Raw genomic sequence first — 8,865 nt, forward strand, 5'->3', positions numbered from 1 at the left:
AAACTCTTCACCAGATGTAACCAAGAACCATATAACCTGGCTGATTTCATCTAGCTTCTTTGCAGTGATCAGCAGTGCTGAGATCCCAGAGGAACCAAGCTCCTCTCAGGTTGTAGGGACTCTCTACAGGGTGAAAGACATCTCCTTTCCTGAGGGTGACAGCCTAGAGACAGAGAGTTTGCCGAAGCTTGTGGTCAGTCGTTGAGGTCAGCAGCCTGTAGGAGTTGACCTCCCCTCAATTCTCCAGCCCCCACAACTGGAGGATCCCATGCTCTCAAGAACTTGCCAGCTGTTGGCAGGTTGTCCTATTTCTCCAGCCAGAAGACCAGGTAAGTGCAAGTGATGGTCTTCTCCTTCCAGACAGAATATTACTCCAGGTGACCCTGCCAGCTCCAAACCATTTGGAAGAGGTCATATCCTCCAGGAGGATCTCTGACCTGCACTAGGAAGTCCAAAAAGTGGGTTGAGGGGTCACTATGGCCCAGAGATCAAGCACCCAGGACAAAGCTACCAGCCCCTGCCTATGCCATGATGCTTGCCCTTGCTTTTGGGAGGTAGAATAAATATCCACTGAGAAACATTCTAATATTTCTTTAGACATGTGAAAAATTAATAAATCAAAATATAAATGAAAAAAATGGTTAAATATTTATATTAGACCTTAAATCAAGTATTAGAGGTACATATACCTCAATTTGGAGCCACTGCCTTATTGGATTTATGAATGGCTTACTTATATTTATGACCTTTAGTTCTGGACTTCCCTGCTTTTTAACTATGTGTAATCTTTCATCATTTTAAAGACTCTATGATCTGAGAATGAGATACATCAAGTGAATCAAGCATCAGTTGAGGAACATTTAGGGAATAGTGAACATAGCATCATAAACTTTAGGTTAGCCATGGAAAAAGGACAAGAAGTGATCTAAAGTAAAAAAAATACTTAATTGAAGGAGGACCAATTTCAGTGGGGCAAGAATGGATCTGCCCCAGGTAAATTGGAATCAGAGATTAGCAGGCAAAACTAATTGAACAATGACCTAAAGAAGAGATAGTTCAGGTATAGTCGAGATACACTCCCCCAAGAAGGAATGGTAGGGCAACCAAAGCTTCCCTGGATAATGAGATGGATAGAGAGTAAGTCTTTCGAGTACAAATCCGTTTCCATCTGTTTCAGATGATGTTACATTGTTTCATAGTTTGCCATTGTGAGATTTGAACTCTTGATCTTGGGGTTACAAACCCAGTACCATAACCACTTGGCTATTTAGGCCAAGCCTGGATAGAGAGTAAGATGAAACAAAAATAGGGTGCACATAACTGATTTCAGGTGGATAATACAAGTGAGAACCAGGTTCAATATTCAATAATCTGAAAAGTTCAGAGGGGAAGTGAAAAGGGAAATATAACAGGAAAAGGAAGAGTGTGAAAAGAGACTGGCAGCTAACAAAAGTGAATCTAAAAGTCTTCCATTAGCATATAAATATTAAAAGGATAGTGGGAGGAGGAATGGGGCCAATCAGGGATCAAAAAGGGGACCTATGCATGGGGGCTGAGGTACTAAATGAGTACCTTGCATTTGTCTTTACCAAGGAAAAAGATGCTGCCAGTTGTAATGAAAGAGAAGATAATTAAAATGTTGGATGGGCTAAAAATTAATAAAGAGATGATATTAGAAAGGCTGGTTGAAATAAAGTTGATAAGGCATCAGGACCAGATTTCTGAGGATGCTGATAGAAGTAAGGGTGCAAATCGCAGAAGCACTGGCTATAATCTTCCAATCCTCCTTGGACATGGGGGTACTGCCAGAGGACTGAAGAATTGCACATGGGCAAGGATGAATCTTTCTAAAACTCTTGTTTGGCCTCACCTGGATTATTGTGTACAATTCCGGGCACTACATTTTAGGCAGTATGTGAAAGCTTTAGAGAAGATGCAACAAAGATTTTACAAGAATGGTTCTAGAGATGAAGGATTTTAGTTATGTGGATAGATTAGATATGCTAGGGTTATTCTTCTTAGAAAAAGGGTTCAGAGGAGATTTGATAGAACTGTTCAAAATCATGGTAGATAGAGAGAAATTGTTCCCATTGGAAGAAAGGTCAAGAACCAGGGGACACTGATTTAAGGTGGTTGGCAAAAGAACCAGCAGTGAGTGGTTTTGGAATCTGGAATGTAGCACCTGATATTGTGGTGAAGGCAGATTCAATCATGGCTTTCAAAAGAGAATTGGATGAGCACCTAAGAGAAAAAATTTGCAGGGCTATGCGGCAAGGGCAGGGGAGTGGAATTAGCTGAGCTGCTTTTACAGCTGTCACAGACACAGCGAGCCTCCTTCTGCATTATAACATTCCACAATTATATATTTCTAGGCTGACCCTCAGTCTTTTCTTTTCTAGAGCAAAAAGCCCCAGCCTGTTCAGACTTTCCTAATAAACATATCCTCAGTTCTCTAACACAAAGGCAGAATTTTCTGCCTGTCAGGCAGGCGGGCCCAACCCAATCTCTGGCGGGCGGAGAGCCAATCCCCACTGGAGAAGCGGGCCCTGCCACCATTTTACGCGGGCGGCCCAATTAAGGCCCGTCCAGCGGGAAGTGCTATGCGCTCCCTGTACAGGCAGGGGAGGGGAATTCCCCAAAAGCGAGAGTGCGCTCTTTCACACATGCACACGAAAGAGCGCACATCTCCCTGAGGCTAAGTGCTTCCTCAGGGGATTGCTTACACTTTTAGAAAGATTAAAAATAGAAAAAAAAAAATTCCCTAACATGTTCCCCTCATGTGACAATGTCACGTGAGATGGGATTTGTTCATAAATTACAGTAAAACTTTATTAAACTTTTTAGAACACTGCATGAAACCTCATCCCGCTGGTGGATGAGGTTTCATGTTTTCTCTAATTGCCGCCAGGGCTTCTGACCTGCCCACCAACCTTAAGGTTGGATGGGCAGGTCTTTTAATTGTTAAAATGATCCTGTCAATGACCTCAATTGGCCATTGACAGGTCAGCGGGCGCACAGTTGATTTTGCTGTGCCCCTGCCTTCCTGAAAATTTAAATGGGGCAGGATGACGTGGGGGTTCCACCCAACGTCATCCCGCGTCATTTTACGCATCGATGAATGGGCCCCGCCCCCTGCTTGCCGATGGCAAAATTCTGCCCAAAGAGTTCATCAAAGTCAGCTTGAGTCACTTTGACTATGACATCCTTGCAGTGATCCCACTTTGGATCAGATGTGGCACTTTCATAATCATCCCCGCACAACAGAGCATCTTCCTCTCCATCCGTTGAATTGGATATTTGGCAGTTTTTGAATAACCTGACGACAGTTTGTACAATAACAGCATCCCATGATTTGATGATGAAGCCACACTAAACATCAAATGGAACAGCACGCGTACTTCCACTCCTTGTGAAAGTTTTTTCCATCAACCGTTCACCAATTTTGTTTGGCGCAAATATGCGAAATAGTTTGTTGAGGCACATATCCAAAGGTTGAACTATAGACATTAAACCCCTTGGGATAACTGTAACTTGGCTGTTTCTTCACAGGTACCTCTTAATATAATCGGTTATATTGGATCTGTCCCACACTTTGCCTAGACCACAGGGACACCTATTGCATTCATTATCAATCCACAGCTTCACTCCAACGTCACCCATCCAACCATTGTCATTGGCATGCATTTCTGGTGACGATGTAATAGTTCTGACAATTTTTGAGGACCCAATCTGATGCATATTTTTCAAGATCAGGTCAATGTTGGTCCCTGCTCAATGGCGCATTTGGTTTTGGGCATCATCAGGCTGGATTCCTTCTTTCCTTCTTGCACCAGTTTTTCACTAACACTGAATTCCTTCACGGCAGTACAGCTATTTGAAGGGTAAACAAATGGTACAACTTTTAGCTTGAAACCAGCTTCATACTTCACTCTTTTAGCTGGAGGACCCATTTCTGTTTGTCAGTTGCAACACACAGTCCGCTCTCTATGGATGTGCCTTAAACTTCCGTGTATCTTCTTGGAAACATGGCTTGTATCACATAATTGATCCCATGCACCGATTTATAAGGTGAATATAACCCTAAACACGAGTTAAAAAAATTGAGCCCAATGCATCATGTGAGTAAAGCCCTAAACATGCATTCATTAGCTGAAAAATGGGGGTTTGATTAATACACAGGGTGGGGGCCTAAATGTGCATTTTGGCCTGAAAAATGGGGTCATCTTAAAAGCTAGGTCAACTTAAATACTGCAATATATGGTATATTGAAATTCAATTATATACCCATTCTGCAAGTTTATTAATATCTTCCTGCATTTTGATGCATTATTCCTTTGCATTAAATACACCCCTCAATGTGGTGTAGTTACAGCAAATTTTAAAATTATACCCCTGATTCCCGGATTCCGAGTAGCATTTGAGCCACACAAGGTGTTACAGACAAGAGGGCGAGGTGAATTGAATTATTATTATTGTTACCTTATTCTTCCAGTCATAGCAGTTGTTTAAATTTCTAATTTAATTTGTGCCCCTTGGCATCCTTTCCCTTGTTGAAATGGGCCGTGGTGTGTTTCCCAAAGCCCGGTTTATGAGGTCCAGTGTTTAACAAACCCCACAGCAAATTCTTTAAAGTGAAACAAAACTAGGATTTATTAACAAAATTATTCAAAATTTGAGGAATGGATTGCGACACACATTCACTCTCTCAAGGATACAAAATAGAAAGGCAGAGAAAGAAAGGGAAAGAAGTTATAAATTGCGATTTACATAAAAAGATCAAAAAGGTATTGGCATTAACTCACGTGAATCCAATAAGTCAATGTCCAATGAAGGATTTTTCAGGTGGCTTTGTCTGGCAGAACTCTTGGTCTTTGTCCTAGGAAATCGGTTGAGGCAGTTGAAGGTGAAGCATAGCATTCTTGTATTCTGGGAATTAGTTCACTCTGCAGATGAAATACAAGAGTCTTTCTGGAGCTCTGACTTTGAGAGAGATGGAGGTTGGAGGCAGGCTGCTAGCCTGGAGTCCGGTTTTCCCTTCTGAGGTTAAACTGCAACTGAAGACAGAATCCAAAAGCTGTATAATTAAAACAATTCAGATGGCTCAAGTCTCAATCATGTGACATTGTGGTTTTGGGTTGAACCATTCAGCTAACGATGCACTTTCAGGACTCTCGTTAAAACCCATTGTATTTTGAGCAGATAAAGTGCAACGTTGGAGATGAGTCGCAATAGCTCTGCCTTTGTTCAGCTGGCTGGTGCAAACATCTTGTATATTAATCCTTTGTGTTGGCTTGGCTGAACTGTTCATACAATACAGGGGATGTCACATTCTAGAAGATTGATGATTTAGCATTTGTTCATTTTTTAAAAATCAGGATTTAAACAAGGCTATGGAAGAGAAACAATTTTTTTTCATGATTTCTTGGCGTGACACAGGCCATGACCATCTCCAACAAGAGAGAATCTAACCATCTGCCCTTGACTTTCAATATCATTATCATCAGTGAATCTCCCACTATCAGCATCCTGGGGCTTACCATTGAGCAGAAACTGACTGGACTAGCCATATAAATACTGTGGCTACAAGAGCAGGTCAGGGGCTGGAAACTCTGTGAAGAGTGACTCACCTCCTGACTCCACGACACCTGTCCACCATCTACAAGGCACAAGTCAGGAGTGATGGAATACTCCACTTGCCTGGATGAGTGCAGCACTAACAATAGTCAAGAAGCTCGACACAATTCAGGGCAAAGTAGCCTGCTTGATTGATATCCCACCCACCACCTTAAATATTCATGCCCTCTACCACCAGTGCACAGTGGAAGCAGTGTGTACTATCTACAAGATGTATTGCAGCAACTCATCAAGCTTCTTTGATAGCACCATCCAAACCCACAACCTTTACCACCTAGAAGGACAGCAGTTGCATAGGAACACCACTACCTGCAAGTTCCCCGCCAAGCCACACACCATTCTGATTTGAAACTACATCACTGTTCCTTCACTGTTGCTGGGTAAAAATCCTGGAACTCCCTTCCTGATAGCACTGTGGGTGTACCTGCACCACGTGGACAGCGGCGGTTCAAGATGGTGGCTTGCCACCACCTTCTCAAGGGCAGCTAGGGATGGGCAATAAATGCCCAGATCCTGTGAAAGAATAAGCTTTAAAAATCATTAATGCAAGTTGTGAACAACAGTGATCTCAATGCTGATCAATGTAGAGCACCATTTCCCACCTTTAAACCCTATTCTGTTTTTTGTTTCATAACTGCCTTGTAATCCATTCTGCTAATTGTCTCCTGACTCCTCTTGTTCTGATGTTTTGACCTGACTCATGAATCTATTAGGCAGTAAATCATTGAAGGCCTTTTGAAAATCTAAATGCATTACATATTACATCTACTTCATTAGCCTTGTCTACTCTTGCTGTTACTTTTTTTAAAAAAATTCAATAAGGTTCGTTAAAACATTACCTAATTAGAGTAGGAGGAAGCTAGTGTGAAGTATAAACACTGGAATAGACCAGTTGGGCTGGATGTCCTGCCTGTACTGTAGATTCTATGGAATTCTTGGAAACCTTGGGAGTTTATCACAACTGAAAACTAATTGGTTTGTCATTTCTAACTGCATTTGGTGAATTTGTATATTTCAAGTGCTGTGAACAATCAGCAATGCACATTGTTGGGGGTGCCTCGTGACACAACAAGGCTTTAATTGTGCCTTGAAGCTGCAATTTGACCGTGCCTAATTGTAAGTATTGGGAGCTGATTGTTAACAATGTGCACTTGCAAAATTGCTGAGGTCATGAATACAGCAGACAACACACATTGTCTTAAAAGTAACCGTCACTGCACACTACCACTGAAAACTACTGACAGCTGCATATGCACGGAGCTACTGACTACAATGTTCAGAGTTTGATACTACACGGTGCTAAATCTCCTACATACACTGCCTCATCAGTCTGGATCAGGAGAAGGCCTTTGACAGAATATTGCACACCTACATGGTGGATGTGCTCTCCAAAATGGGGTTTGGGGAGGGAATTCGCAATTGGATCCAACTCCTCTACACTAACATCAGTAACGCAGTCTCAATCAATGGATCAGATAGCTTTCCTATTAAATCTGGAGTCAGGCAGGGTTGCCCTCTCTCCCCTGTCCTGTTTGTGTGTTGCATAGAACCCTTTGCTGAGTCCATCAGGAAGGATCCAGGCATAAGAGGAGTGACAATCCCAGGCAGTGGAGGCACTCAGGTCAAAGCCTCCCTGTACATGGACGATGTCGCCTTCTTCTGCTCGGATCCGCTGTCAGTGCGCAGACTGATCCACATCTGCGACCAGTTCGAACTGACCTCGGGAGCCAAGGTAAATCGTGGGAAGAGCAAGGCCATGTTCTTTGGGAACTGGGCTGACCAATCCTTTGTCCTCTTCACCATCAGGGCTGTCGGCCTGAAGATGCTGGGGATATGGTTCAGAGGGACCGGGGCATGTGTTAAAAACTGGAAGGAGCAAGTGTCTATGCTGCAAAGAAAACTGGGCATGTGGGAGCGACACTCCCTCTCCATTGCAGGTAAGAACCTGGTCATCAGGTGTGAGGCACTCTCACTGTTGTTGTGGTGTAGGTCTGGCTCATTCCAGACTCCTGCGTGATGGCGATCGACCGAGCCATCTTTCACTTTATGTGGAGGTCGAAAGTGGATCATGTCCGCAGGGATGCGATGTACAAGCCTCTAGATAAGGGGGGAAAAAAACTTGCCCAACATCGCCTTCATACTGATGGCCACCTTTGTGTGCGGCTGCATCAAGCTGTGCATAGACCCTCGGTACGCAAACACCAAGTGTTACTACGTGCTGAGGTTCTACTTGTCCCCGGTGTTGTGACGGATGGGTCTGGCCACGCTGCCGCGGAACGCTCCAAGTAGTTGGACGACCTGTCCCTTGTGGAAAAATTTATGCAGAGAAACACCTTTGACCACAAGTCCATCAGGCAGTGGTCGGCACTTAATGTCTCAGAGACCCTGCAGGAAAAAGTCAGACTGTCAAAGTCATTTGGCAGAATCCCTCTTTGCCAGAACTTTCCAACAAGCACCAAGATGTAGCTTGGCTGGTGGTGAGAAAGGCCCTCCCCATCAGATCCTTCCAACACACCAGGAGTCTCACCCCCTCTGCACGTTGCCTTCGAGGTGGCTGTGGTGGGGATGAGACCATTGTTCACCTCCTTGTGGATTGTGCCTTTGCAAAGAAGGTCTGGAGAGAGATGCAGTGGCTTCTGTCGAGGTTCATCCAAGCGGTTCTGTGACACAGGACTCTGTGCGCTACGGGCTGTTCCCGGGGGGGGACACCGAGACAGACATCAACTGCAGCGTAAGGATCATCAACTCGGTGAAAGGCGCTCTTTGGTCTGCCCCAAACGTGTTGGTCTTCCAGCGCAAAGAGTTGTCCCTCACTGAGTGTTGCAGATTGGCACATTCCAAAGTCCAGGACTATGTGCTGATGGATGCAATAAAGCTTGGGGCAGCCGCCGCAAAGGCACAATGGGGAAAGGTTGCTGTCTAAGACCTCTCTGCCATAGTGCACCGAGGGGCTGGGAACTGTTGAGAGCTCCTCGGGCTGTACAGCTCAAAATGAATTTATATATTGAATACTAATTGTATTATAATTGTATTGAAGCACCTCAAACTGCAACATGATATATGTTGATAACTCCAATACCATTGTCTGATTGTCTGTAATGACCATATTGAAATGATTGTAATATTCACTGATTGTATTGATGCACCTTGTGATCCATGTGTAAAAGTTGAATCTGATTGTACTTTTGTGATGGCAATTTTGAAATGTTTTGGAATGTTCTTCCAGGTATT

General features: G+C 43.7%; 1 protein-coding gene across 1 annotated transcript in view; it reads left to right on the top strand.

Moving 5' to 3' along the window:
• Window positions 1-7,828, top strand: part of c4h9orf64 (chromosome 4 C9orf64 homolog) — a 42,309-nt gene extending 34,481 nt beyond the window's left edge. The window contains exon 7 of the mRNA XM_041186634.1: window positions 7,441-7,828. The gene's annotated coding sequence lies outside the window, so the exon portion shown is untranslated. The remainder of the gene's footprint in view (window positions 1-7,440) is intronic.
• The last annotated feature ends 1,037 nt before the right edge of the window (window positions 7,829-8,865 follow it).

The sequence above is a fragment of the Carcharodon carcharias genome, chromosome 4 (genome assembly GCF_017639515.1).
Source record: "Carcharodon carcharias isolate sCarCar2 chromosome 4, sCarCar2.pri, whole genome shotgun sequence".
Lineage (NCBI taxonomy): Eukaryota > Metazoa > Chordata > Chondrichthyes > Lamniformes > Lamnidae > Carcharodon > Carcharodon carcharias.